General features: G+C 42.2%; 12 non-coding genes across 12 annotated transcripts; all 12 read left to right on the forward strand.

Moving 5' to 3' along the window:
• Window positions 1-1,472: 1,472 nt before the first annotated feature.
• Window positions 1,473-1,546, forward strand: TRNAN-GUU (transfer RNA asparagine (anticodon GUU)). Its single transcript has one exon. It is a non-coding gene; the product is annotated as a tRNA-Asn (tRNA).
• A 1,470-nt stretch (window positions 1,547-3,016) lies between these two features.
• On the forward strand, window positions 3,017-3,090 carry TRNAN-GUU (transfer RNA asparagine (anticodon GUU)). The gene has a single exon. It is a non-coding gene; the product is annotated as a tRNA-Asn (tRNA).
• Window positions 3,091-7,818: 4,728 nt separating this feature from the next.
• On the forward strand, window positions 7,819-7,892 carry TRNAN-GUU (transfer RNA asparagine (anticodon GUU)). Its single transcript has one exon. It is a non-coding gene; the product is annotated as a tRNA-Asn (tRNA).
• A 3,014-nt stretch (window positions 7,893-10,906) lies between these two features.
• Window positions 10,907-10,980, forward strand: TRNAN-GUU (transfer RNA asparagine (anticodon GUU)). Its single transcript has one exon. It is a non-coding gene; the product is annotated as a tRNA-Asn (tRNA).
• Window positions 10,981-12,629: 1,649 nt separating this feature from the next.
• On the forward strand, window positions 12,630-12,703 carry TRNAN-GUU (transfer RNA asparagine (anticodon GUU)). The gene has a single exon. It is a non-coding gene; the product is annotated as a tRNA-Asn (tRNA).
• Window positions 12,704-14,173: 1,470 nt separating this feature from the next.
• TRNAN-GUU (transfer RNA asparagine (anticodon GUU)) lies at window positions 14,174-14,247 on the forward strand. The gene has a single exon. It is a non-coding gene; the product is annotated as a tRNA-Asn (tRNA).
• A 1,649-nt stretch (window positions 14,248-15,896) lies between these two features.
• Window positions 15,897-15,970, forward strand: TRNAN-GUU (transfer RNA asparagine (anticodon GUU)). Its single transcript has one exon. It is a non-coding gene; the product is annotated as a tRNA-Asn (tRNA).
• Window positions 15,971-17,440: 1,470 nt separating this feature from the next.
• TRNAN-GUU (transfer RNA asparagine (anticodon GUU)) lies at window positions 17,441-17,514 on the forward strand. The gene has a single exon. It is a non-coding gene; the product is annotated as a tRNA-Asn (tRNA).
• A 2,815-nt stretch (window positions 17,515-20,329) lies between these two features.
• Window positions 20,330-20,403, forward strand: TRNAN-GUU (transfer RNA asparagine (anticodon GUU)). The gene has a single exon. It is a non-coding gene; the product is annotated as a tRNA-Asn (tRNA).
• A 1,470-nt stretch (window positions 20,404-21,873) lies between these two features.
• On the forward strand, window positions 21,874-21,947 carry TRNAN-GUU (transfer RNA asparagine (anticodon GUU)). The gene has a single exon. It is a non-coding gene; the product is annotated as a tRNA-Asn (tRNA).
• A 1,568-nt stretch (window positions 21,948-23,515) lies between these two features.
• Window positions 23,516-23,589, forward strand: TRNAN-GUU (transfer RNA asparagine (anticodon GUU)). Its single transcript has one exon. It is a non-coding gene; the product is annotated as a tRNA-Asn (tRNA).
• Window positions 23,590-25,056: 1,467 nt separating this feature from the next.
• TRNAN-GUU (transfer RNA asparagine (anticodon GUU)) lies at window positions 25,057-25,130 on the forward strand. The gene has a single exon. It is a non-coding gene; the product is annotated as a tRNA-Asn (tRNA).
• The last annotated feature ends 47 nt before the right edge of the window (window positions 25,131-25,177 follow it).

A 25,177-nucleotide genomic window follows, 5' to 3' on the forward strand; every position in this document is an offset into this window, starting at 1 on the left:
CGTTTTGAGACACTTGAGTTTTTTTAACCGAGAAGCAAAAAAGGAGCACAAAATAGTTACCTTTCAAACGCAAATACGGTGACTGCAAATTGATTAACATAGGTGGAGACCCTTCACAAAACCATGTTTAAAAGGAAGGGTGACGTCATATCTATGACGGTGCTTTCCAATTGAAACTTCATCAAAAGCACGTAAAACATCATCAGAAGTGAACAGGAAGTTCATTCTTCATTCCGTTGTCAACCGATTGGCCAGAAAATTGGGCTCGATCAAAGGGAACCTGAACAGGGGACTGCTCCTATCCATCGTCATTCATTGGGAAAGTGTCTGCAATTTCAAACACATTGCATTTCTCATATCAGCATGTGATGAGCGCCCGAAGCGTGCTGTTGAAACCCCACTCCGGGACCATTCCTTTTTCAATGCAGGAGGGGCAAAGCATTTGCTAACCAATAAGCAAAAAAATATGAAAATCCTCATCTTTCCCACAAAAACATCAAAAACAACAGCAAAAACATTGAAGACGGCTGGCTGCAAACGGAATAGAGAAATATCATACAAGCATGTTAAAAGCGTTGGAAGACAATTTTTTAAGGAAAGTGTTTTGAAACTTGAAGACACGCACGGACGTGCCAGATGATCAGAAAGTGCCATTTCACTCGGAGTTAACAGTCCAAATACAAGCAATCGACTTTAATGCCTCACTGCATCAAGCTTAGCAACGTTTGATGGGCACGGAAAGTTTGGTGATCAACTCCACTCTGGGATGATTCATTTTTAACATGGAATGGGCAAAGCATGCGCTAACCAAACAGAAAAAAAAGGAAAGAAAAACAGCAGCAAAGAGTAAAATTAGCTTTAATGTTTCTGCAACAACACATTACATTCAAACGGAGGCTACAGATTGTATAGAAGAAAACAAATAACAACCCCAAAGACATTCATTAAACATGTTAAGTGAGGACGTAAAGGAGATCTCTATAGAAATGTTTGGAAATCTGTTACGTCACACAGACATGTTGACAGAGTGGTCAGAAAGTGCAATTTTTCTTGAAATTAACAGGCAAGCTATCATCGATTGACTTAAAACCAATAAAACCTCAGATGTGGATGGTAACATAACGAAAGCAGTGAAAACCCATGGAAAAGTGAATTTCTCTTAAGGTTTGGGGATTTGATTGCCAACGGAATTACAAATTTGAACAAAAACAAATTGCTTAGCAGAGGATGGTTTCAATCCATCGACCTCTGGGTTATGGGCCCAGCACGCTTCCGCTGCGCCACTCTGCTGCTGTCACACCTTTCTCTGTGCATTTTGAAAGGGAGAAGCTGGCTCCACCTACATTTGCATGCAGATAAAGAACCATAGCTGCATTTGAAAGCAGAGGATGCCGTAACCTCTGAAAAAGCATTTAGACATTGTGAGAGCAAAATCTTGTTAGTCCACGTAGCTCTCTCGCCTCACGTGCTTAGTCTCTGTGGCGCAATTGGTTAGCGCGTTCGGCTGTTAACCGAAAGGTTGGTGGTTCAAGCCCACCCAGGGACGTTTTGAGACACTTGAGTTTTTTTAACCGAGAAGCAAAAAAGGAGCACAAAATAGTTTCCTTTCAAACGCAAATACGGTGACTGCAAATTGATTAACATAGGTGGAGACCCTTCACAAAACCATGTTTAAAAGGAAGGGTGACGTCATATCTATGACGGTGCTTTCCAATTGAAACTTCATCAAAAGCACGTAAAACATCATCTGAAGTGAACAGGAAGTTCATTCTTCATTCCGTTGTCAACCGATTGGCCAGAAAATTGGGCTCGATCAAAGGGAACCTGAACAGGGGACTGCTCCTATCCATCGTCATTCATTGGGAAAGTGTCTGCAATTTCAAACACATTGCATTTCTCATATCAGCATGTGATGAGCGCCCGAAGCGTGCTGTTGAAACCCCACTCCGGGACCATTCCTTTTTCAATGCAGGAGGGGCAAAGCATTTGCTAACCAATAAGCAAAAAAATATGAAAATCCTCATCTTTCCCACAAAAACATCAAAAACAACAGCAAAAACATTGAAGACGGCTGGCTGCAAACGGAATAGAGAAATATCATACAAGCATGTTAAAAGCGTTGGAAGACAATTTTTTAAGGAAAGTGTTTTGAAACTTGAAGACACGCACGGACGTGCCAGATGATCAGAAAGTGCCATTTCACTCGGAGTTAACAGTCCAAATACAAGCAATCGACTTTAATGCCTCACTGCATCAAGCTTAGCAACGTTTGATGGGCACGGAAAGTTTGGTGATCAACTCCACTCTGGGATGATTCATTTTTAACATGGAATGGGCAAAGCATGCGCTAACCAAACAGAAAAAAAAGGAAAGAAAAACAGCAGCAAAGAGTAAAATTAGCTTTAATGTTTCTGCAACAACACATTACATTCAAACGGAGGCTACAGATTGTATAGAAGAAAACAAATAACAACCCCAAAGACATTCATTAAACATGTTAAGTGAGGACGTAAAGGAGATCTCTATAGAAATGTTTGGAAATCTGTTACGTCACACAGACATGTTGACAGAGTGGTCAGAAAGTGCAATTTTTCTTGAAATTAACAGGCAAGCTATCATCGATTGACTTAAAACCAATAAAACCTCAGATGTGGATGGTAACATAACGAAAGCAGTGAAAACCCATGGAAAAGTGAATTTCTCTTAAGGTTTGGGGATTTGATTGCCAACGGAATTACAAATTTGAACAAAAACAAATTGCTTAGCAGAGGATGGTTTCGATCCATCAACCTCTGGGTTATGGGCCCAGCACGCTTCCGCTGCGCCACTCTGCTGCTGTCACACCTTTCTCTGCGCATTTTGAAAGGGAGAAGCTGACTCCACCTACATTTGCATGCAGATAAAGAACCATAGCTGCATTTGAAAGCAGAGGATGCCGTAACCTCTGAAAAAGCATTTAGACATTGTGAGAGCAAAATCTTGTTAGTCCACGTAGCTCTCTCGCATCACGTGCTTAGTCTCTGTGGCGCAATTGGTTAGCGCGTTCGGCTGTTAACCGAAAGGCTGGTGGTTCAAGCCCACCCAGGGACGTTTTGAGACACTTGAGTTTTTTTAACCGAGAAGCAAAAAAGGAGCCCAAAATAGTTACCTTTCAAACGCAAATACGGTGACTGCAAATTGATTAACATAGGTGGAGACCCTTCACAAAACCATGTTTAAAAGGAAGGGTGACGTCATATCTATGACGGTGCTTTCCAATTGAAACTTCATCAAAAGCACGTAAAACATCATCAGAAGTGAACAGGAAGTTCATTCTTCATTCCGTTGTCAACCGATTGGCCAGAAAATTGGGCTCGATCAAAGGGAACCTGAACAGGGGACTGCTCCTATCCATCGTCATTCATTGGGAAAGTGTCTGCAATTTCAAACACATTGCATTTCTCATATCAGCATGTGATGAGCGCCCGAAGCGTGCTGTTGAAACCCCACTCCGGGACCATTCCTTTTTCAATGCAGGAGGGGCAAAGCATTTGCTAACCAATAAGCAAAAAAATATGAAAATCCTCATCTTTCCCACAAAAACATCAAAAACAACAGCAAAAACATTGAAGACGGCTGGCTGCAAACGGAATAGAGAAATATCATACAAGCATGTTAAAAGCGTTGGAAGACAATTTTTTAAGGAAAGTGTTTTGAAACTTGAAGACACGCACGGACGTGCCAGATGATCAGAAAGTGCCATTTCACTCGGAGTTAACAGTCCAAATACAAGCAATCGACTTTAATGCCTCACTGCATCAAGCTTAGCAACGTTTGATGGGCACGGAAAGTTTGGTGATCAACTCCACTCTGGGATGATTCATTTTTAACATGGAATGGGCAAAGCATGCGCTAACCAAACAGAAAAAAAAGGAAAGAAAAACAGCAGCAAAGAGTAAAATTAGCTTTAATGTTTCTGCAACAACACATTACATTCAAACGGAGGCTACAGATTGTATAGAAGAAAACAAATAACAACCCCAAAGACATTCATTAAACATGTTAAGTGAGGACGTAAAGGAGATCTCTATAGAAATGTTTGGAAATCTGTTACGTCACACAGACATGTTGACAGAGTGGTCAGAAAGTGCAATTTTTCTTGAAATTAACAGGCAAGCTATCATCGATTGACTTAAAACCAATAAAACCTCAGATGTGGATGGTAACATAACGAAAGCAGTGAAAACCCATGGAAAAGTGAATTTCTCTTAAGGTTTGGGGATTTGATTGCCAACGGAATTACAAATTTGAACAAAAACAAATTGCTTAGCAGAGGATGGTTTCGATCCATCGACCTCTGGGTTATGGGCCCAGCACGCTTCCGCTGCGCCACTCTGCTGCTGTCACACCTTTCTCTGTGCATTTTGAAAGGGAGAAGCTGGCTCCACCTACATTTGCATGCAGATAAAGAACCATAGCTGCATTTGAAAGCAGAGGATGCCGTAACCTCTGAAAAAGCATTTAGACATTGTGAGAGCAAAATCTTGTTAGTCCACGTAGCTCTCTCGCCTCACGTGCTTAGTCTCTGTGGTGCAATTGGTTAGCGCGTTCGGCTGTTAACCGAAAGGTTGGTGGTTCAAGCCCACCCAGGGACGTTTTGAGACACTTGAGTTTTTTTAACCGAGAAGCAAAAAAGGAGCCCAAAATAGTTACCTTTCAAACGCAAATACGGTGACTGCAAATTGATTAACATAGGTGGAGACCCTTCACAAAACCATGTTTAAAAGGAAGGGTGACGTCATATCTATGACGGTGCTTTCCAATTGAAACTTCATCAAAAGCACGTAAAACATCATCTGAAGTGAACAGGAAGTTCATTCTTCATTCCGTTGTCAACCGATTGGCCAGAAAATTGGGCTCGATCAAAGGGAACCTGAACAGGGGACTGCTCCTATCCATCGTCATTCATTGGGAAAGTGTCTGCAATTTCAAACACATTGCATTTCTCATATCAGCATGTGATGAGCGCCCGAAGCGTGCTGTTGAAACCCCACTCCGGGACCATTCCTTTTTCAATGCAGGAGGGGCAAAGCATTTGCTAACCAATAAGCAAAAAAATATGAAAATCCTCATCTTTCCCACAAAAACATCAAAAACAACAGCAAAAACATTGAAGACGGCTGGCTGCAAACGGAATAGAGAAATATCATACAAGCATGTTAAAAGCGTTGGAAGATGGGGCGTGGCCGACTGTGCAGCAGAGAAGACGTGTTTACACAGAGCTCTGTCCCAGAAATCAGAAAAGACGATCTAAACACAGATTCCAAATCCCAAAACAAGCTAAGCGACAACTGCCCTCACACAGAAGGCTTTATGGGGCGAAAGCACAAAAAAATTACCGTCCAGAGGCTCCAAAAATGCAGGATATCAGATTATCCTTCGAGAGGCCTACACCACAGGCCCAAGCCAAAATGGCGCCCGACCCGCCTAGCGAAGATGAGGCCTTGGAGACTTACCACGAGGAAGAGGAAACCCCGGCCTCACAGTCGGAAGGGACCCCCTCTAATGAGTCAGAGTCAGACGAGGATTCCTCCCCAGCGACGAAGAGAGATATTAGAAATCTCCTGCTGGATATGCGACGTGTGTGGAAGGCTGACCTCTTAGACACACGCACGGAAATAGGGACCCTCAAACAACGAGTCACGGAGATCGAGACAAAAGAATCTGCCAGAGACCATAGTGTGCAAGACGCCCACGATAAGCTGCAAGCATTAACAGAACAAGTGAGCAAACTTACCAAATCGCAGCTAGTGATGGAGTCCAGACACAGACGGAAGAACATCCGCCTCCGCGGAATTCCGGAACACATTGATGGGGATGCAGTACTGCCTTTCCTCAGGCGCTTCATAGCCTCACTGGGTATAGGGGGCCACTCAAATCCAGAGACACTAACGTCAGCGTTCCGGGTCCGCAAAGCAGCGGCCGCCCCAGCTGAAGCCCCAAGAGACGTAATAGCCACGACAAAAGACATCACAACCCGGTCAGGGATCATGGCCAAATCGAGGGAGATGGGCACCATGCGCTTCGAAGGATGTGATATTGCCATATACGGAGACCTCCCATTTGCCGTCCTCGCAGTCAAGAGACAGCTAACACCAGTGGCCCGGCAGCTAAGAGAGGCGCGGATCAGATATCGGTGGGGGATAGATGGCTCCCTCCTGGTAACGCACGGCAACGATGTACTCACCCTCTCCTCTCCAGAGAATAAAGAAGATTTCCTCCAGAAGTTGACTCCGAGCAAGAATATACCAGAGACAATCCAAAAGCCGGGAACAGACGCACAGGGTCCCACCAGAGTTCGCCCTTTAAACCCACAGACTAGACTCCTAGTCAAACCTCGCCACCTGTAGAGAGAACACACACATAGCGGCCCTTAATAATTTCCAGCAGCCAACGACGAGACACACAATAGTGGCCCAGCATTGTCCTTCGATACACCCTCTGGCGCCTAGTAAACGGTGGATAGCAACCATCAGCGGCAGCCAACACAGCACCCCGCTAGAGAGCATGACACATAATAGCTGCACAACATCCCCAATTGTGCACACAATAGGAGACAGGTAAACGGTGGCTTAGCCCCCTTATGGGCCTACGACAGAGTCACATTAGCCAGTGGGTAATAGTGAGACCACATAAACAACGATTGAAAGATACCCCTATTTCCATATACAAAGCTCAGTACGACTAAACTACAAGGGCACCTTTGGACTGCCAAAATTCCACATATCGCCCACTCATGGTTTATTGTTCCAGAATTAATATGTGATCTATATAACTTATATATTATGTGAACGTTATCATTTCTTATACTATGTTACAGATGTATTTTGCATTTTCCACTGTGAAAACACCAATAAAATACAAATTTAAAAAAAAAAAGCGTTGGAAGACAATTTTTTAAGGAAAGTGTTTTGAAACTTGAAGACACGCACGGACGTGCCAGATGATCAGAAAGTGCCATTTCACTCGGAGTTAACAGTCCAAATACAAGCAATCGACTTTAATGCCTCACTGCATCAAGCTTAGCAACGTTTGATGGGCACGGAAAGTTTGGTGATCAACTCCACTCTGGGATGATTCATTTTTAACATGGAATGGGCAAAGCATGCGCTAACCAAACAGAAAAAAAAGGAAAGAAAAACAGCAGCAAAGAGTAAAATTAGCTTTAATGTTTCTGCAACAACACATTACATTCAAACGGAGGCTACAGATTGTATAGAAGAAAACAAATAACAACCCCAAAGACATTCATTAAACATGTTAAGTGAGGACGTAAAGGAGATCTCTATAGAAATGTTTGGAAATCTGTTACGTCACACAGACATGTTGACAGAGTGGTCAGAAAGTGCAATTTTTCTTGAAATTAACAGGCAAGCTATCATCGATTGACTTAAAACCAATAAAACCTCAGATGTGGATGGTAACATAACGAAAGCAGTGAAAACCCATGGAAAAGTGAATTTCTCTTAAGGTTTGGGGATTTGATTGCCAACGGAATTACAAATTTGAACAAAAACAAATTGCTTAGCAGAGGATGGTTTCGATCCATCGACCTCTGGGTTATGGGCCCAGCACGCTTCCGCTGCGCCACTCTGCTGCTGTCACACCTTTCTCTGCGCATTTTGAAAGGGAGAAGCTGGCTCCACCTACATTTGCATGCAGATAAAGAACCATAGCTGCATTTGAAAGCAGAGGATGCCGTAACCTCTGAAAAAGCATTTAGACATTGTGAGAGCAAAATCTTGTTAGTCCACGTAGCTCTCTCGCATCACGTGCTTAGTCTCTGTGGCGCAATTGGTTAGCGCGTTCGGCTGTTAACCGAAAGGATGGTGGTTCAAGCCCACCCAGGGACGTTTTGAGACACTTGAGTTTTTTTAACCGAGAAGCAAAAAAGGAGCACAAAATAGTTACCTTTCAAACGCAAATACGGTGACTGCAAATTGATTAACATAGGTGGAGACCCTTCACAAAACCATGTTTAAAAGGAAGGGTGACGTCATATCTATGACGGTGCTTTCCAATTGAAACTTCATCAAAAGCACGTAAAACATCATCAGAAGTGAACAGGAAGTTCATTCTTCATTCCGTTGTCAACCGATTGGCCAGAAAATTGGGCACGATCAAAGGGAACCTGAACAGGGGACTGCTCCTATCCATCGTCATTCATTGGGAAAGTGTCTGCAATTTCAAACACATTGCATTTCTCATATCAGCATGTGATGAGCGCCCGAAGCGTGCTGTTGAAACCCCACTCCGGGACCATTCCTTTTTCAATGCAGGAGGGGCAAAGCATTTGCTAACCAATAAGCAAAAAAATATGAAAATCCTCATCTTTCCCACAAAAACATCAAAAACAACAGCAAAAACATTGAAGACGGCTGGCTGCAAACGGAATAGAGAAATATCATACAAGCATGTTAAAAGCGTTGGAAGACAATTTTTTAAGGAAAGTGTTTTGAAACTTGAAGACACGCACGGACGTGCCAGATGATCAGAAAGTGCCATTTCACTCGGAGTTAACAGTCCAAATACAAGCAATCGACTTTAATGCCTCACTGCATCAAGCTTAGCAACGTTTGATGGGCACGGAAAGTTTGGTGATCAACTCCACTCTGGGATGATTCATTTTTAACATGGAATGGGCAAAGCATGCGCTAACCAAACAGAAAAAAAAGGAAAGAAAAACAGCAGCAAAGAGTAAAATTAGCATTAATGTTTCTGCAACAACACATTACATTCAAACGGAGGCTACAGATTGTATAGAAGAAAACAAATAACAACCCCAAAGACATTCATTAAACATGTTAAGTGAGGACGTAAAGGAGATCTCTATAGAAATGTTTGGAAATCTGTTACGTCACACAGACATGTTAACAGAGTGGTCAGAAAGTGCAATTTTTCTTGAAATTAACAGGCAAGCTATCATCGATTGACTTAAAACCAATAAAAGCTCAGATGTGGATGGTAACATAACGAAAGCAGTGAAAACCCATGGAAAAGTGAATTTCTCTTAAGGTTTGGGGATTTGATTGCCAACGGAATTACAAATTTGAACAAAAACAAATTGCTTAGCAGAGGATGGTTTCGATCCATCGACCTCTGGGTTATGGGCCCAGCACGCTTCCGCTGCGCCACTCTGCTGCTGTCACACCTTTCTCTGTGCATTTTGAAAGGGAGAAGCTGGCTCCACCTACATTTGCATGCAGATAAAGAACCATAGCTGCATTTGAAAGCAGAGGATGCCGTAACCTCTGAAAAAGCATTTAGACATTGTGAGAGCAAAATCTTGTTAGACCACGTAGCTCTCTTGCCTCACGTGCTTAGTCTCTGTGGCGCAATTGGTTAGCGTGTTCGGCTGTTAACCGAAAGGTTGGTGGTTCAAGCCCACCCAGGGACGTTTTGAGACACTTGAGTTTTTTTAACCGAGAAGCAAAAAAGGAGCACAAAATAGTTACCTTTCAAACGCAAATACGGTGACTGCAAATTGATTAACATAGGTGGAGACCCTTCACAAAACCATGTTTAAAAGGAAGGGTGACGTCATATCTATGACGGTGCTTTCCAATTGAAACTTCATCAAAAGCACGTAAAACATCATCAGAAGTGAACAGGAAGTTCATTCTTCATTCCGTTGTCAACCGATTGGCCAGAAAATTGGGCTCGATCAAAGGGAACCTGAACAGGGGACTGCTCCTATCCATCGTCATTCATTGGGAAAGTGTCTGCAATTTCAAACACATTGCATTTCTCATATCAGCATGTGATGAGCGCCCGAAGCGTGCTGTTGAAACCCCACTCCGGGACCATTCCTTTTTCAATGCAGGAGGGGCAAAGCATTTGCTAACCAATAAGCAAAAAAAAATGAAAATCCTCATCTTTCCCACAAAAACATCAAAAACAACAGCAAAAACATTGAAGACGGCTGGCTGCAAACGGAATAGAGAAATATCATACAAGCATGTTAAAAGCGTTGGAAGACAATTTTTTAAGGAAAGTGTTTTGAAACTTGAAGACACGCACGGACGTGCCAGATGATCAGAAAGTGCCATTTCACTCGGAGTTAACAGTCCAAATACAAGCAATCGACTTTAATGCCTCACTGCATCAAGCTTAGCAACGTTTGATGGGCACGGAAAGTTTGGTGATCAACTCCACTCTGGGATGATTCATTTTTAACATGGAATGGGCAAAGCATGCGCTAACCAAACAGAAAAAAAAGGAAAGAAAAACAGCAGCAAAGAGTAAAATTAGCTTTAATGTTTCTGCAACAACACATTACATTCAAACGGAGGCTACAGATTGTATAGAAGAAAACAAATAACAACCCCAAAGACATTCATTAAACATGTTAAGTGAGGACGTAAAGGAGATCTCTATAGAAATGTTTGGAAATCTGTTACGTCACACAGACATGTTGACAGAGTGGTCAGAAAGTGCAATTTTTCTTGAAATTAACAGGCAAGCTATCATCGATTGACTTAAAACCAATAAAACCTCAGATGTGGATGGTCACATAACGAAAGCAGTGAAAACCCATGGAAAAGTGAATTTCTCTTAAGGTTTGGGGATTTGATTGCCAACGGAATTACAAATTTGAACAAAAACAAATTGCTTAGCAGAGGATGGTTTCGATCCATCGACCTCTGGGTTATGGGCCCAGCACGCTTCCGCTGCGCCACTCTGCTGCTGTCACACCTTTCTCTGTGCATTTTGAAAGGGAGAAGCTGGCTCCACCTACATTTGCATGCAGATAAAGAACCATAGCTGCATTTGAAAGCAGAGGATGCCGTAACCTCTGAAAAAGCATTTAGACATTGTGAGAGCAAAATCTTGTTAGTCCACGTAGCTCTCTCGCATCACGTGCTTAGTCTCTGTGGCGCAATTGGTTAGCGCGTTCGGCTGTTAACCGAAAGGCTGGTGGTTCAAGCCCACCCAGGGACGTTTTGAGACACTTGAGTTTTTTTAACCGAGAAGCAAAAAAGGAGCACAAAATAGTTACCTTTCAAACGCAAATACGGTGACTGCAAATTGATTAACATAGGTGGAGACCCTTCACAAAACCATGTTTAAAAGGAAGGGTGACGTCATATCTATGACGGTGCTTTCCAATTGAAACTTCATCAAAAGCACGTAAAACATCATCAGAAGTGAACAGGAAGTTCATTCTTCATTCCGTTGTCAACCGATTGGCCAGAAAATTGGGCTCGATCAAAGGGAACCTGAACAGGGGACTGCTCCTATCCATCGTCATTCATTGGGAAAGTGTCTGCAATTTCAAACACATTGCATTTCTCATATCAGCATGTGATGAGCGCCCGAAGCGTGCTGTTGAAACCCCACTCCGGGACCATTCCTTTTTCAATGCAGGAGGGGCAAAGCATTTGCTAACCAATAAGCAAAAAAAAATGAAAATCCTCATCTTTCCCACAAAAACATCAAAAACAACAGCAAAAACATTGAAGACGGCTGGCTGCAAACGGAATAGAGAAATATCATACAAGCATGTTAAAAGCGTTGGAAGACAATTTTTTAAGGAAAGTGTTTTGAAACTTGAAGACACGCACGGACGTGCCAGATGATCAGAAAGTGCCATTTCACTCGGAGTTAACAGTCCAAATACAAGCAATCGACTTTAATGCCTCACTGCATCAAGCTTAGCAACGTTTGATGGGCACGGAAAGTTTGGTGATCAACTCCACTCTGGGATGATTCATTTTTAACATGGAATGGGCAAAGCATGCGCTAACCGAACAGAAAAAAAAGGAAAGAAAAACAGCAGCAAAGAGTAAAATTAGCTTTAATGTTTCTGCAACAACACATTACATTCAAACGGAGGCTACAGATTGTATAGAAGAAAACAAATAACAACCCCAAAGACATTCATTAAACATGTTAAGTGAGGACGTAAAGGAGATCTCTATAGAAATGTTTGGAAATCTGTTACGTCACACAGACATGTTGACAGAGTGGTCAGAAAGTGCAATTTTTCTTGAAATTAACAGGCAAGCTATCATCGATTGACTTAAAACCAATAAAACCTCAGATGTGGATGGTAACATAACGAAAGCATGTTAAGTGAGGACGTTAAGGAGATCTCTATAGAAATGTTTGGAAATCTGTTACGTCACACAGACATGTTGACAGAGTGGTCAGAAAGTGCAATTTTTCTTGAAATTAACAGGCAAGCTATCATCGATTGACTTAAAACCAATAAAACCTCAGATGTGGATGGTAACATAACGAAAGCAGTGAAAACCCATGGAAAAGTGAATTTCTCTTAAGGTTTGGGGATTTGATTGCCAACGGAATTACAAATTTGAACAAAAACAAATTGCTTAGCAGAGGATGGTTTCGATCCATCGACCTCTGGGTTATGGGCCCAGCACGCTTCCGCTGCGCCACTCTGCTGCTGTCACACCTTTCTCTGTGCATTTTGAAAGGGAGAAGCTGGCTCCACCTACATTTGCATGCAGATAAAGAACCATAGCTGCATTTGAAAGCAGAGGATGCCGTAACCTCTGAAAAAGCATTTAGACATTGTGAGAGCAAAATCTTGTTAGTCCACGTAGCTCTCTCGCCTCACGTGCTTAGTCTCTGTGGCGCAATTGGTTAGCGCGTTCGGCTGTTAACCGAAAGGCTGGTGGTTCAAGCCCACCCAGGGACGTTTTGAGACACTTGAGTTTTTTTAACCGAGAAGCAAAAAAGGAGCACAAAATAGTTACCTTTCAAACGCAAATACGGTGACTGCAAATTGATTAACATAGGTGGAGACCCTTCACAAAACCATGTTTAAAAGGAAGGGTGACGTCATATCTATGACGGTGCTTTCCAATTGAAACTTCATCAAAAGCACGTAAAACATCATCAGAAGTGAACAGGAAGTTCATTCTTCATTCCGTTGTCAACCGATTGGCCAGAAAATTGGGCTCGATCAAAGGGAACCTGAACAGGGGACTGCTCCTATCCATCGTCATTCATTGGGAAAGTGTCTGCAATTTCAAACACATTGCATTTCTCATATCAGCATGTGATGAGCGCCCGAAGCGTGCTGTTGAAACCCCACTCCGGGACCATTCCTTTTTCAATGCAGGAGGGGCAAAGCATTTGCTAACCAATAAGCAAAAAAAAATGAAAATCCTCATCTTTCCCACAAAAACATCAAAAACAACAGCAAAAACATTGAAGACGGCTGGCTGCAAACGGAATAGAGAAATATCATACAAGCATGTTAAAAGCGTTGGAAGACAATTTTTTAAGGAAAGTGTTTTGAAACTTGAAGACACGCACGGACGTGCCAGATGATCAGAAAGTGCCATTTCACTCGGAGTTAACAGTCCAAATACAAGCAATCGACTTTAATGCCTCACTGCATCAAGCTTAGCAACGTTTGATGGGCACGGAAAGTTTGGTGATCAACTCCACTCTGGGATGATTCATTTTTAACATGGAATGGGCAAAGCATGCGCTAACCAAACAGAAAAAAAAGGAAAGAAAAACAGCAGCAAAGAGTAAAATTAGCTTTAATGTTTCTGCAACAACACATTACATTCAAACGGAGGCTACAGATTGTATAGAAGAAAACAAATAACAACCCCAAAGACATTCATTAAACATGTTAAGTGAGGACGTAAAGGAGATCTCTATAGAAATGTTTGGAAATCTGTTACGTCACACAGACATGTTGACAGAGTGGTCAGAAAGTGCAATTTTTCTTGAAATTAACAGGCAAGCTATCATCGATTGACTTAAAACCAATAAAACCTCAGATGTGGATGGTCACATAACGAAAGCAGTGAAAACCCATGGAAAAGTGAATTTCTCTTAAGGTTTGGGGATTTGATTGCCAACGGAATTACAAATTTGAACAAAAACAAATTGCTTAGCAGAGGATGGTTTCGATCCATCGACCTCTGGGTTATGGGCCCAGCACGCTTCCGCTGCGCCACTCTGCTGCTGTCACACCTTTCTCTGTGCATTTTGAAAGGGAGAAGCTGGCTCCACCTACATTTGCATGCAGATAAAGAACCATAGCTGCATTTGAAAGCAGAGGATGCCGTAACCTCTGAAAAAGCATTTAGACATTGTGAGAGCAAAATCTTGTTAGTCCACGTAGCTCTCTCGCATCACGTGCTTAGTCTCTGTGGCGCAATTGGTTAGCGCGTTCGGCTGTTAACCGAAAGGCTGGTGGTTCAAGCCCACCCAGGGACGTTTTGAGACACTTGAGTTTTTTTAACCGAGAAGCAAAAAAGGAGCACAAAATAGTTACCTTTCAAACGCAAATACGGTGACTGCAAATTGATTAACATAGGTGGAGACCCTTCACAAAACCATGTTTAAAAGGAAGGGTGACGTCATATCTATGACGGTGCTTTCCAATTGAAACTTCATCAAAAGCACGTAAAACATCATCAGAAGTGAACAGGAAGTTCATTCTTCATTCCGTTGTCAACCGATTGGCCAGAAAATTGGGCTCGATCAAAGGGAACCTGAACAGGGGACTGCTCCTATCCATCGTCATTCATTGGGAAAGTGTCTGCAATTTCAAACACATTGCATTTCTCATATCAGCATGTGATGAGCGCCCGAAGCGTGCTGTTGAAACCCCACTCCGGGACCATTCCTTTTTCAATGCAGGAGGGGCAAAGCATTTGCTAACCAATAAGCAAAAAAAAATGAAAATCCTCATCTTTCCCACAAAAACATCAAAAACAACAGCAAAAACATTGAAGACGGCTGGCTGCAAACGGAATAGAGAAATATCATACAAGCATGTTAAAAGCGTTGGAAGACAATTTTTTAAGGAAAGTGTTTTGAAACTTGAAGACACGCACGGACGTGCCAGATGATCAGAAAGTGCCATTTCACTCGGAGTTAACAGTCCAAATACAAGCAATCGACTTTAATGCCTCACTGCATCAAGCTTAGCAACGTTTGATGGGCACGGAAAGTTTGGTGATCAACTCTACTCTGGGATGATTCATTTTTAACATGGAATGGGCAAAGCATGCGCTAACCAAACAGAAAAAAAAGGAAAGAAAAACAGCAGCAAAGAGTAAAATTAGCTTTAATGTTTCTGCAACAACACATTACATTCAAACGGAGGCTACAGATTGTATAGAAGAAAACAAATAACAACCCCAAAGACATTCATTAAACATGTTAAGTGAGGACGTAAAGGAGATCTCTATAGAAATGTTTGGAAATCTGTTACGTCACACAGACATGTTGACAGAGTGGTCAGAAAGTGCAATTTTTCTTGAAATTAACAGGCAAGCTATCATCGATTGACTTAAAACCAATAAAACCTCAGATGTGGATGGTAACATAACGAAAGCATGTTAAGTGAGGACGTTAAGGAGATCTCTATAGAAATGTTTGGAAATCTGTTACGTCACACAGACATGTTGACAGAGTGGTCAGAAAGTGCAATTTTTCTTGAAATTAACAGGCAAGCTATCATCGATTGACTTAAAACCAATAAAACCTCAGATGTGGATGGTAACATAACGAAAGCAGTGAAAACCCATGGAAAAGTGAATTTCTCTTAAGGTTTGGGGATTTGATTGCCAACGGAATTACAAATTTGAACAAAAACAAATTGCTTAGCAGAGGATGGTTTCGATCCATCGACCTCTGGGTTATGGGCCCAGCACGCTTCCGCTGCGCCACTCTGCTGCTGTCACACCTTTCTCTGTGCATTTTGAAAGGGAGAAGCTGGCTCCACCTACATTTGCATGCAGATAAAGAACCATAGCTGCATTTGAAAGCAGAGGATGCCGTAACCTCTGAAAAAGCATTTAGACATTGTGAGAGCAAAATCTTGTTAGTCCACGTAGCTCTCTCGCCTCACGTGCTTAGTCTCTGTGGCGCAATTGGTTAGCGCGTTCGGCTGTTAACCGAAAGGCTGGTGGTTCAAGCCCACCCAGGGACGTTTTGAGACACTTGAGTTTTTTTAACCGAGAAGCAAAAAAGGAGCACAAAATAGTTACCTTTCAAACGCAAATACGGTGACTGCAAATTGATTAACATAGGTGGAGACCCTTCACAAAACCATGTTTAAAAGGAAGGGTGACGTCATATCTATGACGGTGCTTTCCAATTGAAACTTCATCAAAAGCACGTAAAACATCATCAGAAGTGAACAGGAAGTTCATTCTTCATTCCGTTGTCAACCGATTGGCCAGAAAATTGGGCTCGATCAAAGGGAACCTGAACAGGGGACTGCTCCTATCCATCGTCATTCATTGGGAAAGTGTCTGCAATTTCAAACACATTGCATTTCTCATATCAGCATGTGATGAGCGCCCGAAGCGTGCTGTTGAAACCCCACTCCGGGACCATTCCTTTTTCAATGCAGGAGGGGCAAAGCATTTGCTAACCAATAAGCAAAAAAAAATGAAAATCCTCATCTTTCCCACAAAAACATCAAAAACAACAGCAAAAACATTGAAGACGGCTGGCTGCAAACGGAATAGAGAAATATCATACAAGCATGTTAAAAGCGTTGGAAGACAATTTTTTAAGGAAAGTGTTTTGAAACTTGAAGACACGCACGGACGTGCCAGATGATCAGAAAGTGCCATTTCACTCGGAGTTAACAGTCCAAATACAAGCAATCGACTTTAATGCCTCACTGCATCAAGCTTAGCAACGTTTGATGGGCACGGAAAGTTTGGTGATCAACTCCACTCTGGGATGATTCATTTTTAACATGGAATGGGCAAAGCATGCGCTAACCAAACAGAAAAAAAAGGAAAGAAAAACAGCAGCAAAGAGTAAAATTAGCTTTAATGTTTCTGCAACAACACATTACATTCAAACGGAGGCTACAGATTGTATAGAAGAAAACAAATAACAACCCCAAAGACATTCATTAAACATGTTAAGTGAGGACGTAAAGGAGATCTCTATAGAAATGTTTGGAAATCTGTTACGTCACACAGACATGTTGACAGAGTGGTCAGAAAGTGCAATTTTTCTTGAAATTAACAGGCAAGCTATCATCGATTGACTTAAAACCAATAAAACCTCAGATGTGGATGGTCACATAACGAAAGCAGTGAAAACCCATGGAAAAGTGAATTTCTCTTAAGGTTTGGGGATTTGATTGCCAACGGAATTACAAATTTGAACAAAAACAAATTGCTTAGCAGAGGATGGTTTCGATCCATCGACCTCTGGGTTATGGGCCCAGCACGCTTCCGCTGCGCCACTCTGCTGCTGTCACACCTTTCTCTGTGCATTTTGAAAGGGAGAAGCTGGCTCCACCTACATTTGCATGCAGATAAAGAACCATAGCTGCATTTGAAAGCAGAGGATGCCGTAACCTCTGAAAAAGCATTTAGACATTGTGAGAGCAAAATCTTGTTAGTCCACGTAGCTCTCTCGCATCACGTGCTTAGTCTCTGTGGCGCAATTGGTTAGCGCGTTCGGCTGTTAACCGAAAGGCTGGTGGTTCAAGCCCACCCAGGGACGTTTTGAGACACTTGAGTTTTTTTAACCGAGAAGCAAAAAAGGAGCACAAAATAGTTACCTTTCAAACGCAAATACGGTGACTGCAAATTGATTAACATAGGTGGAGACCCTTCACAAAACCATGTTTAAAAGGAAGGGTGACGTCATATCTATGACGGTGCTTTCCAATTGAAACCCCACTCCGGGACCATTCCTTTTTCAATGCAGGAGGGGCAAAGCATTTGCTAACCAATAAGCAAAAAAATATGAAAATCCTCATCTTTCCCACAAAAACATCAAAAACAACAGCAAAAACATTGAAGACGGCTGGCTGCAAACGGAATAGAGAAATATCATACAAGCATGTTAAAAGCGTTGGAAGACAATTTTTTAAGGAAAGTGTTTTGAAACTTGAAGACACGCACGGACGTGCCAGATGATCAGAAAGTGCCATTTCACTCGGAGTTAACAGTCCAAATACAAGCAATCGACTTTAATGCCTCACTGCATCAAGCTTAGCAACGTTTGATGGGCACGGAAAGTTTGGTGATCAACTCCACTCTGGGATGATTCATTTTTAACATGGAATGGGCAAAGCATGCGCTAACCAAACAGAAAAAAAAGGAAAGAAAAACAGCAGCAAAGAGTAAAATTAGCTTTAATGTTTCTGCAACAACACATTACATTCAAACGGAGGCTACAGATTGTATAGAAGAAAACAAATAACAACCCCAAAGACATTCATTAAACATGTTAAGTGAGGACGTAAAGGAGATCTCTATAGAAATGTTTGGAAATCTGTTACGTCACACAGACATGTTGACAGAGTGGTCAGAAAGTGCAATTTTTCTTGAAATTAACAGGCAAGCTATCATCGATTGACTTAAAACCAATAAAACCTCAGATGTGGATGGTAACATAACGAAAGCAGTGAAAACCCATGGAAAAGTGAATTTCTCTTAAGGTTTGGGGATTTGATTGCCAACGGAATTACAAATTTGAACAAAAACAAATTGCTTAGCAGAGGATGGTTTCGATCCATCGACCTCTGGGTTATGGGCCCAGCACGCTTCCGCTGCGCCACTCTGCTGCTGTCACACCTTTCTCTGTGCATTTTGAAAGGGAGAAGCTGGCTCCACCTACATTTGCATGCAGATAAAGAACCATAGCTGCATTTGAAAGCAGAGGATGCCGTAACCTCTGAAAAAGCATTTAGACATTGTGAGAGCAAAATCTTGTTAGTCCACGTAGCTCTCTCGCATCACGTGCTTAGTCTTTGTGGCGCAATTGGTTAGCGCGTTCGGCTGTTAACCGAAAGGCTGGTGGTTCAAGCCCACCCAGGGACGTTTTGAGACACTTGAGTTTTTTTACCGAGAAGCAAAAAAGGAGCACAAAATAGTTACCTTTCAAACGCAAATACGGTGACTGCAAATTGATTAACATAGGTGGAGACCCTTCACAAAACCATGTTTAAAAGGAAGGGTGACGTCATATCTATGACGGTGCTTTCCAATTGAAACTTCATCAAAAGCACGTAAAACATCATCAGAAGTGAACAGGAAGTTCATTCTTCATTCCGTTGTCAACCGATTGGCCAGAAAATTGGGCTCGATCAAAGGGAACCTGAACAGGGGACTGCTCCTATCCATCGTCATTCATTGGGAAAGTGTCTGCAATTTCAAACACATTGCATTTCTCATATCAGCATGTGATGAGCGCCCGAAGCGTGCTGTTGAAACCCCACTCCGGGACCATTCCTTTTTCAATGCAGGAGGGGCAAAGCATTTGCTAACCAATAAGCAAAAAAAAATGAAAATCCTCATCTTTCCCACAAAAACATCAAAAACAACAGCAAAAACATTGAAGACGGCTGGCTGCAAACGGAATAGAGAAATATCATACAAGCATGTTAAAAGCGTTGGAAGACAATTTTTTAAGGAAAGTGTTTTGAAACTTGAAGACACGCACGGACGTGCCAGATGATCAGAAAGTGCCATTTCACTCGGAGTTAACAGTCCAAATACAAGCAATCGACTTTAATGCCTCACTGCATCAAGCTTAGCAACGTTTGATGGGCACGGAAAGTTTGGTGATCAACTCCACTCTGGGATGATTCATTTTTAACATGGAATGGGCAAAGCATGCGCTAACCAAACAGAAAAAAAAGGAAAGAAAAACAGCAGCAAAGAGTAAAATTAGCTTTAATGTTTCTGCAACAACACATTACATTCAAACGGAGGCTACAGATTGTATAGAAGAAAACAAATAACAACCCCAAAGACATTCATTAAACATGTTAAGTGAGGACGTAAAGGAGATCTCTATAGAAATGTTTGGAAATCTGTTACGTCACACAGACATGTTGACAGAGTGGTCAGAAAGTGCAATTTTTCTTGAAATTAACAGGCAAGCTATCATCGATTGACTTAAAACCAATAAAACCTCAGAGGTGGATGGTCACATAACGAAAGCAGTGAAAACCCATGGAAAAGTGAATTTCTCTTAAGGTTTGGGGATTTGATTGCCAACGGAATTACAAATTTGAACAAAAACAAATTGCTTAGCAGAGGATGGTTTCGATCCATCGACCTCTGGGTTATGGGCCCAGCACGCTTCCGCTGCGCCACTCTGCTGCTGTCACACCTTTCTCTGTGCATTTTGAAAGGGAGAAGCTGGCTCCACCTACATTTGCATGCAGATAAAGAACCATAGCTGCATTTGAAAGCAGAGGATGCCGTAACCTCTGAAAAAGCATTTAGACATTGTGAGAGCAAAATCTTGTTAGTCCACGTAGCTCTCTCGCCTCTCGCCTCTCGCCTCTCGCCTCACGTGCTTAGTCTCTGTGGCGCAATTGGTTAGCGCGTTCGGCTGTTAACCGAAAGGTTGGTGGTTCAAGCCCACCCAGGGACGTTTTGAGACACTTGAGTTTTTTTAACCGAGAAGCAAAAAAGGAGCACAAAATAGTTACCTTTCAAACGCAAAGACGGTGACTGCAAATTGATTAACATAGGTGGAGACCCTTCACAAAACCATGTTTAAAAGGAAGGGTGACGTCATATCTATGACGGTGCTTTCCAATTGAAACTTCATCAAAAGCACGTAAAACATCATCAGAAGTGAACAGGAAGTTCATTCTTCATTACGTTGTCAACCGATTGGCCAGAAAATTGGGCTCGATCAAAGGGAACCTGAACAGGGGACTGCTCCTATCCATCGTCATTCATTGGGAAAGTGTCTGCAATTTCAAACACATTGCATTTCTCATATCAGCATGTGATGAGCGCCCGAAGCGTGCTGTTGAAACCCCACTCCGGGACCATTCCTTTTTCAATGCAGGAGGGGCAAAGCATTTGCTAACCAATAAGCAAAAAAATATGAAAATCCTCATCTTTCCCACAAAAACATCAAAAACAACAGCAAAAACATTGAAGACGGCTGGCTGCAAACGGAATAGAGAAATATCATACAAGCATGTTAAAAGCGTTGGAAGACAATTTTTTAAGGAAAGTGTTTTGAAACTTGAAGACACGCACGGACGTGCCAGATGATCAGAAAGTGCCATTTCACTCGGAGTTAACAGTCCAAATACAAGCAATCGACTTTAATGCCTCACTGCATCAAGCTTAGCAACGTTTGATGGGCACGGAAAGTTTGGTGATCAACTCCACTCTGGGATGATTCATTTTTAACATGGAATGGGCAAAGCATGCGCTAACCAAACAGAAAAAAAAGGAAAGAAAAACAGCAGCAAAGAGTAAAATTAGCTTTAATGTTTCTGCAACAACACATTACATTCAAACGGAGGCTACAGATTGTATAGAAGAAAACAAATAACAACCCCAAAGACATTCATTAAACATGTTAAGTGAGGACGTAAAGGAGATCTCTATAGAAATGTTTGGAAATCTGTTACGTCACACAGACATGTTGACAGAGTGGTCAGAAAGTGCAATTTTTCTTGAAATTAACAGGCAAGCTATCATCGATTGACTTAAAACCAATAAAACCTCAGATGTGGATGGTAACATAACGAAAGCAGTGAAAACCCATGGAAAAGTGAATTTCTCTTAAGGTTTGGGGATTTGATTGCCAACGGAATTACAAATTTGAACAAAAACATATTGCTTAGCAGAGGATGGTTTCGATCCATCGACCTCTGGGTTATGGGCCCAGCACGCTTCCGCTGCGCCACTCTGCTGCTGTCACACCTTTCTCTGTGCATTTTGAAAGGGAGAAGCTGGCTCCACCTACATTTGCATGCAGATAAAGAACCATAGCTGCATTTGAAAGCAGAGGATGCCGTAACCTCTGAAAAAGCATTTAGACATTGTGAGAGCAAAATCTTGTTAGTCCACGTAGCTCTCTCGCCTCACGTGCTTAGTCTCTGTGGCGCAATTGGTTAGCGCGTTCGGCTGTTAACCGAAAGGTTGGTGGTTCAAGCCCACCCAGGGACGTTTTGAGACACTTGAGTTTTTTTAACCGAGAAGCAAAAAAGGAGCACAAAATAGTTACCTTTCAAACGCAAAGACGGTGACTGCAAATTGATTAACATAGGTGGAGACCCTTCACAAAACCATGTTTAAAAGGAAGGGTGATGTCATATCTATGACGGTGCTTTCCAATTGAAACTTCATCAAAAGCACGTAAAACATCATCAGAAGTGAACAGGAAGTTCATTCTTCATTCCGTTGTCAACCGATTGGCCAGAAAATTGGGCTCGATCAAAGGGAACCTGAACAGGGGACTGCTCCTATCCATCGTCATTCATTGGGAAAGTGTCTGCAATTTCAAACACATTGCATTTCTCATATCAGCATGTGATGAGCGCCCGAAGCGTGCTGTTGAAACCCCACTCCGGGACCATTCCTTTTTCAATGCAGGAGGGGCAAAGCATTTGCTAACCAATAAGCAAAAAAATATGAAAATCCTCATCTTTCCCACAAAAACATCAAAAACAACAGCAAAAACATTGAAGACGGCTGGCTGCAAACGGAATAGAGAAATATCATACAAGCATGTTAAAAGCGTTGGAAGACAATTTTTTAAGGAAAGTGTTTTGAAACTTGAAGACACGCACGGACGTGCCAGATGATTAGAAAGTGCCATTTCACTCGGAGTTAACAGTCCAAATACAAGCAATCGACTTTAATGCCTCACTGCATCAAGCTTAGCAACGTTTGATGGGCACGGAAAGTTTGGTGATCAACTCCACTCTGGGATGATTCATTTTTAACATGGAATGGGCAAAGCATGCGCTAACCAAACAGAAAAAAAAGGAAAGAAAAACAGCAGCAAAGAGTAAAATTAGCTTTAATGTTTCTGCAACAACACATTACATTCAAACGGAGGCTACAGATTGTATAGAAGAAAACAAATAACAACCCCAAAGACATTCATTAAACATGTTAAGTGAGGACGTAAAGGAGATCTCTATAGAAATGTTTGGAAATCTGTTACGTCACACAGACATGTTGACAGAGTGGTCAGAAAGTGCAATTTTTCTTGAAATTAACAGGCAAGCTATCATCGATTGACTTAAAACCAATAAAACCTCAGATGTGGATGGTAACATAACGAAAGCAGTGAAAACCCATGGAAAAGTGAATTTCTCTTAAGGTTTGGGGATTTGATTGCCAACGGAATTACAAATTTGAACAAAAACAAATTGCTTAGCAGAGGATGGTTTCGATCCATCGACCTCTGGGTTATGGGCCCAGCACGCTTCCGCTGCGCCACTCTGCTGCTGTCACACCTTTCTCTGTGCATTTTGAAAGGGAGAAGCTGGCTCCACCTACATTTGCATGCAGATAAAGAACCATAGCTGCATTTGAAAGCAGAGGATGCCGTAACCTCTGAAAAAGCATTTAGACATTGTGAGAGCAAAATCTTGTTAGTCCACGTAGCTCTCTCGCCTCTCGCCTCTCGCCTCTCGCCTCTCGCCTCTCGCCTCTCGCCTCTCGCCTCTCGCCTCTCGCCTCTCGCCTCTCGCCTCTCGCCTCTCGCCTCTCGCCTCACGTGCTTAGTCTCTGTGGCGCAATTGGTTAGCGCGTTCGGCTGTTAACCGAAAGGTTGGTGGTTCAAGCCCACCCAGGGACGTTTTGAGACAGTTGAGTTTTTTTAACCGAGAAGCAAAAAAGGAGCACAAAATAGTTACCTTTCAAACGCAAAGACGGTGATTGCAAATTGATTAACATAGGTGGAGACCCTTCACAAAACCATGTTTAAAAGGAAGGGTGACGTCATATCTATGACGGTGCTTTCCAATTGAAACTTCATCAAAAGCACGTAAAACATCATCAGAAGTGAACAGGAAGTTCATTCTTCATTCCGTTGTCAACCGATTGGCCAGAAAATTGGGCTCGATCAAAGGGAACCTGAACAGGGGACTGCTCCTATCCATCGTCATTCATTGGGAAAGTGTCTGCAATTTCAAACACATTGCATTTCTCATATCAGCATGTGATGAGCGCCCGAAGCGTGCTGTTGAAACCCCACTCCGGGACCATTCCTTTTTCAATGCAGGAGGGGCAAAGCATTTGCTAACCAATAAGCAAAAAAATATGAAAATCCTCATCTTTCCCACAAAAACATCAAAAACAACAGCAAAAACATTGAAGACGGCTGGCTGCAAACGGAATAGAGAAATATCATACAAGCATGTTAAAATTGGAAGACAATTTTTTAAGGAAAGTGTTTTGAAACTTGAAGACACGCACGGACGTGCCAGATGATCAGAAAGTGCCATTTCACTCGGAGTTAACAGTCCAAATACAAGCAATCGACTTTAATGCCTCACTGCATCAAGCTTAGCAACGTTTGATGGGCACGGAAAGTTTGGTGATCAACTCCACTCTGGGATGATTCATTTTTAACATGGAATGGGCAAAGCATGCGCTAACCAAACCGAAAAAAAAGGAAAGAAAAACAGCAGCAAAGAGTAAAATTAGCTTTAATGTTTCTGCAACAACACATTACATTCAAACGGAGGCTACAGATTGTATAGAAGAAAACAAATAACAACCCCAAAGACATTCATTAAACATGTTAAGTGAGGACGTAAAGGAGATCTCTATAGAAATGTTTGGAAATCTGTTACGTCACACAGACATGTTGACAGAGTGGTCAGAAAGTGCAATTTTTCTTGAAATTAACAGGCAAGCTATCATCGATTGACTTAAAACCAATAAAACCTCAGATGTGGATGGTAACATAACGAAAGCAGTGAAAACCCATGGAAAAGTGAATTTCTCTTAAGGTTTGGGGATTTGATTGCCAACGGAATTACAAATTTGAACAAAAACGAATTGCTTAGCAGAGGATGGTTTCGATCCATCGACCTCTGGGTTATGGGCCCAGCACGCTTCCGCTGCGCCACTCTGCTGCTGTCACACCTTTCTCTGTGCATTTTGAAAGGGAGAAGCTGGCTCCACCTACATTTGCATGCAGATAAAGAACCATAGCTGCATTTGAAAGCAGAGGATGCCGTAACCTCTGAAAAAGCATTTAGACATTGTGAGAGCAAAATCTTGTTAGTTCACGTAGCTCTCTCGCTTCACGTGCTTAGTCTCTGTGGCGCAATTGGTTAGCGCGTTCGGCTGTTAACCGAAAGGTTGGTGGTTCAAGCCCACCCAGGGACGTTTTGAGACACTTGAGTTTTTTTAACCGAGAAGCAAAAAAGGAGCAC

Source organism: Pelobates fuscus, chromosome 2 (genome assembly GCF_036172605.1).
Source record: "Pelobates fuscus isolate aPelFus1 chromosome 2, aPelFus1.pri, whole genome shotgun sequence".
Classification (NCBI taxonomy): Eukaryota; Metazoa; Chordata; class Amphibia; order Anura; family Pelobatidae; genus Pelobates; species Pelobates fuscus.